The sequence below is a fragment of the Rhinolophus ferrumequinum genome, chromosome 15 (genome assembly GCF_004115265.2).
Source record: "Rhinolophus ferrumequinum isolate MPI-CBG mRhiFer1 chromosome 15, mRhiFer1_v1.p, whole genome shotgun sequence".
In the NCBI taxonomy this organism is placed as follows: domain Eukaryota; kingdom Metazoa; phylum Chordata; class Mammalia; order Chiroptera; family Rhinolophidae; genus Rhinolophus; species Rhinolophus ferrumequinum.
The window spans coordinates 1,999,132-2,005,211 of record NC_046298.1 but is presented as its reverse complement, the minus strand read 5'-3'; positions in this window follow the sequence as shown (position 1 = coordinate 2,005,211).

Below are 6,080 nucleotides of genomic sequence, written 5' to 3'. Positions count from 1 at the left end.
CCTGCTTTGAAGGGCGGTAAACACACGCACACACTCACACACACACTCACAGACACACACACTCACACACACTCACAGACACACACACTCACAGACACACACACAGACACACACACTCACACACTCACACAAACACACACATTCACACACACACTCACACACACTCACACACTCACAGACACACACACACTCACACACACGCACAACACACGCACACACACGCACACACACTCACACACACATAGTAAATCCAGAAAACCAGAGAGGAGAATGTTCAGGGAATCTTCCAAATGGAGAACAGTGAGACAGCGTGAAGCTCCCAGAACAAGCACACTGGAAATCCCAGGGCGTTCTTTTGAGGCTCAGTGCAGAGGGAGCTGGGGTGTCTGGGGTGCCACCTTCTCCCCCACCCTTATGGCCTCCCCACAGCACAGCTGTCCCCTGGAAACTTCTCCTGCTTTGGGGAGCACACTCTTGATGGGACCCAGTAGGGACGGATCCAAAGTGGACCCACATTCCTTTTTCAGGCCCCTTTGCTGGGCCACCTTTCCGTTAGTGAAGCAGAGACTTGCCTCCTGTCCCCATCAGTTCTTACCCCTGGGGACCTCAGGTAAATAATGCTCCATCCACCTCAGTGTTCAGGCTGGATAGGGAGGCTTTGGGGTGATGCTCGGTGAGATAAGCACGCAAAGCAGGCAAGACAAAGGCGCAGCCCGCTTGACACCCGTGGGGAGATAACTGAGCATGAAGGCAATAGTGTGTGTGGATTTGACCCGACTGTGAAGCATCCCTCACAGCGCCCCTTGTTTTCACGGGCTGCTTTCTGCTAAGTTTCGTCAAGTAATTTGCAGGCCATTTCAACAAATAGATGAATTACAGTCAAGTGGTTTTTTTTTATGAACACAGAATAAAGTCTTCCTTTCCTTTGTTACGGAGAGTGTGGCCTCTGGGCAGGATGCACGGGTGGTGGGTGACGCACACTCTTTGTCTCTCCTGATGGGGACCCTGGAGCCTGACTCCTCCTCCTTCCTCTCCCAGCTGCCCCCTCGGCTCCTGCATCAGCCTTCCTCTCTCTGCTCCGCTGGCCTGGCCCCAACGAGGAAGAGCAGATCATCTGGGGACTTCCCCAAAGCGTCTCTAACCCAGGTGCTCGGGGCCACAGACTTTGACTGAAGGGTTTGCAGAGGCCAGAAAGGGTTCCATTCACAGCACGACCCATCGAGCGCCTGAGAAGGAACACTGAGACGTCCTGGTTCTCGAAACTTACTGGGGCCCAGGTGGGCTCGCCCCACTTCATTGGGTCTCTTCCTCCTGTCTTCCCGATGGGCCAGCCTCAGCTCCCCCTCGCTCTCGTGGGCCTGCCCTTCCCACAGCCAGTGTCAGTAGGTGCTCACCCACTCCAGGTCTCAGCAGATGGGGGTCCAGAGCACTGATGTAGTGGCCGCATTTGGCTGGGCGCCCAGCCTCCTCCTACCTGGAGGAAAGGAGAGTGTGTAAGGGTTTGCTCCAGTTACTCTGTTTCCCTCATGAATTACACAACACCCACTTTCGTTTGACTAGGGTGCTCGTACATTTTCTGTTTTTTTAAAAATAACAAGTTTCATTCCTGCCATAATATAGATATACAGACATGCCCACAAGACTGCAGGTTAAAGAAAAGAAAATACCATCTTGAGGAGACAAGTCTTGAGTAAGTCTCTTCCCAGTTCTGTTGATTTGATACACCATTACTTTCCAGAAGGCTTTACTATCTCAGCAGGGATGCTGGGGCTTCCTGAGATTGTCTGTTCTCAAAAGACTGCTTCTCAGAGGGCCATGGCATGTGCCCCAGCCCTGTGGTGACAGGTGGACAGAGAGAGACATTCAGAGAGTGTTCTGGAGTGATTTGCAAAGTCTCAGACAGAAATACATCTTTCATCCTCTGCAGAGTCTAGAGCTAAATTCGCACACTTTTCCCTCTCTTCCCATCACTTAAAATCAAATTCTTGCCCTTATTACTTCCTTTCCGAACTGCACCAAAAAGTGAAGTCTTCTCATGCATATGAAGTACCCGACATGTATGAGAATTACCCCACCAGGGTGTGCTAAAGCCTTAACTTAGCTAAATGGAAATCTGCTGGGTCCTGATCGAGGCCCAGAATGTTTTCATTGGAGGAGACACTCGGGACAGTGCTCAGCACGCTGCACAGATGCCCTGAAAGTGACCACGGGACGACCTGTAAGAGAGCATGTGCTCACGTGTCTGTCCTGAGCTGGGCGGGACCATGAACTCTGACGTGGGCCTGAGGCAGACGGGGCACCTGTCGCCCGTGCACACACCTGTCTGGAGACTGGTCTAACGTCGTCTTTCCCTGTTCACCTGTGGAGATCAGTGTATGTTCGATGGCAACCTCATGCTGAAGCATGGTGCATCCGACAGGCCATACGACACTCAACAATTATTTGCTGGAGGAACAAATGAGCATAAAAATAATACTTTATTCCAAACGCAGAGGTGGCACAGATTTATCCTCCAAACAGTCAAACTCCTGATGACTTCTCTTTGGAGTAAAAGCAATCAAAGGAACCTCTCCTGTAACAAATTTCCACTAACCATGGATTTTGCCAAAGCGGAACTTTAGGTTTTACTGCTGAACTCAGGACATGAATTGAGGATACCACTAGGGGGTGCTAGAGGTCAGGAAATGCGGGAACCATTGCCGGGGGAGCTCAGGATTTTAGTCTATCTATGATTTCACTTTGTGAGATGTGTGCATTGAAATTTCCCTATGTCTTCACTGTTTCTGATATGATAACATTGCTCTATAGATGCCCAGTTTGAAACATTTATGTCCCTGTGATGACATGGAATTTCAAGACTGGCTACAGGTGACAGAACCCAGGTCTGTCTGCCTAAAACCAAGTATCTTCAGTACTTTGTGTTCTCATCATTTGTAGGCTGACACAGGCAGAAATCCCACTTGTGTACTCGTCCTTCTCCAGGGGAAGTTTGAGTTTGAAGACACTGTCTTAACCTGGGTCCTTCCCAAATGCAGAGCCTGAGAAAAGGGCTTGGGCAAAGGGAGCTATTTGAGAGGTGGTCCCAGGAACAGGGGTGAGGAAGCAGAGAAAGTGACACGTGACACGGGGGAAAGGCCAATACAAGGCTGCCGTATGAAGGCTGGTGTGTTGTTATCAGGCCCCAGGCTCAGTCCCTTGGGGACTTCTGAGCAGGATGTGGACGGCCCCTCAGAATTCCCTGTCTATCCCCATGGCTGAGCGAGCGTTCCCACATGTGGGGTGCACATTGAATGGGCTCTATCTGCCATCTCATGCCAAGGCATCAGGGAAACCCTGGGGCCAATGGCAGAAAATACGCTGACGGCACGGTGCCGACGATAGTCCATAGCCTGGCCTTTGTCACCACGGCCACACCATTCGTGGGACTACTTGTCACCCACGCCGTGGGGTGGCTGACGCTGGCTTCCATCCATGGGGTGACTTGTCTTGTCCACTGAGCTGCTGGGGGAGCCCCTCCAGCACCCCCCTGAAGGGGTTGGGTGTCGGGGTCTGAGGGGGGATGAGAAGGAAGGACTGGGGCCTCCTTCATTCATTTCTTCAATAAACATGTATGGTTATCACCACGTGACATGTGTGGTTACCGCTGTGTGACATGTGTGGTTACCGCTGTGTGACATGTGTGGTTACCGCTGTGTGACATGTGTGGTTACCGCTGTGTGACATGTGTGGTTACCGCTGTGTGACATGTGTGGTTACCGCTGTGTGACATGTGTGGTTACCGCTGTGTGACATGTATGGTTACCGCTGTGTGACATGTATGGTTACCGCTGTGTGACATGTATGGTTACCGCTGTGTGACATGTATGGTTACCGCTGCGTGACGTGTATGGTTACCGCTGTGTGACATGTATGGTTATCACTACGTGACAGTAGCAAGTCCCTCAAACACTTTGTGCCTCTGTCTCCTGAGGGGGAGGGGGAGACAGGAGCAGCTGGGCTGGAGCGCAGGCCCAGGCCTGCAGGACCTTCTGGGCCCACGAGACCTGGGGGTTTGTCCTAAATGCTATGGGAAGCCACTTGGGGGTGGCGGTGGTGGGGGACAGGGTAAGGCCTGTAGGAAAACTAATCCAAAGGACTTTTAAAATACAGCCCAGCTGTGAGGACCAGGGATGGGTGAGGAAAGGACACTGCAGGAGGTCGTATGGCCTGAACGAATGTGTGTGTTTCCCCAAAAGTCATGTGTTGAAGCCCTAATGCTCAGTGTGATGGTATTGGGGTGGTTGAGAGGTCAGATGAGGTCGCGAGGGTAGAGCCACATGGTGGGGTTAGTACCCTATAAGGAAAGGAAGGGACACCAGAGGCCCCCGCACGCACTGCTGTAGCCGCCGCGTGGACTGGCCTGTGGTCCAGGCCCGGGAGGAATGAGGGCGGCTGGAGCGCAGTGCAGAGGGTGGACGGGGCATGGGGTGAGTCACACTCTGTAGGCTGGACCCGCCTGATTACGCTGGGATGTGGGGTGAAGGAAAGGGGCGTCAGGAGTGGCTCCCAGGTCTGGGCTCCGCCGCAAGGGGGATGGAGAAGCCAGTTCTGGGAGGGCGGTGGGTGGGGTGCAGTTTTATCGAGAGGGGTCCAGCTCTGGAGCGCTCTTGCCATTAGTCTGTTTAAGGAGGCGTCCGAGAGGTGGGGCGGGGGGTGGGCTGTCAGGAGGGTGGGGTGTCGCTGAGGCGGAGCGGGGGGGGGGGGGGGGGTCTCCAGATGAAGGGAGCGGTCAGGTGCGTGATAAGGCGGTGCCTTCACAGCCTCTCTGTTCAAAACATTTACACCCAACCTCGCCTCCCCCTGACCCACGCTGCCTCTCAGCACTGTGTACCCGGGAGCAAGGACCCTCCAGGTGTCCGAGCCTGTGAGGAGGGTCCCTCCACGGCAACCCCCCACCACCCGACTTGGCAGATTCTTGCTGAGTCCACCCCCGCAGTTCCCCAGTTGTTTTCTCCAAAGCCCCCCTCTCCCCCTGTCCCCCTCTGCTGCCAGGCACAAGAGCTGAGTGTATTTTGTCTGTTTCCCCAGGAGGGGAACTCACTCGCAGGGCTCATGCTGCCTCCTCTTGTGAATCGTGGGCTCTGAGCAAAGGCTCTGGCACCTGGTAAACAAGCGAGGGAGGGTTGGTGAATGGCGACCTGAACGCACAGCATCACACAGGATTTGGCAGGTTGGGTTGTCACTCGGAGCCTCCCCGGCAGTCTGGGCAGCCCAGCCATGCAGTGCATTCTGCCTTAGGAGGCAGTGGGCAGCCTGTCCCTAGAAGAGCCCAGGAAGCCATTCACGACCTTTTTCAGGGAAATGGGTAAGGCGTTTCCTGCAACGGGGAAGGTCAGGTGACCCAGCCCCTCAGGACAGTGCCACTCGGGGGCCTCACCCCGTAAGAACAAGGCAAGAAGAAGGAGCATGGAAAGAGGAAAGATTCACTGTTGTCATTCCAGGCTTTGGCACTTATCTTCATCTGAAAATATTTGCCAGCCTCTTGTGAAGAACCATATTTGCAGCTTGCAGTGCTTGCCCTCGCACTACAGCATGTGAAGACAAGCTCGTACCCAGACCGAGGGGTCCTCACTGCTCTCAGGGCAGGTCACACAGGGAGCCCCCGAGCCTCACTCTCGGCATCTCCATCACACCCGCCTCCCCCGGGGCCACTGCGTGAACCCGCTGGCAAATCCAGTGGGTGCGGGCGGGTGAGGGGGCGTTCACAGGCCCGAGGGCCCTGGGCCTGGGTGATGCGGCGTTTCTAGCCTCCCCAGCTTCCCTCACACCGGCTCTACACCCCATTCTCATTGTCATGGGGTGTCTAGACTGCTTCCATCGGCACGGCTGTGGTTCTCAGGGACATCGTCACAGCCATGCCCAGAGTCTGGCAACGCCCTGTGGGAACGTGATGAAGGCCATCGGCTCAAACGGGTGACCAAGGCCCCCAGAGTTCTCCAGCACTGACAGTCACCACACACCATGGACTGGCCCCACAGCCACGCTGAGCTGTGTCCACAGGGGAGGATGTCTGCACAGAGCACAGAGTGAGGACAGCACGT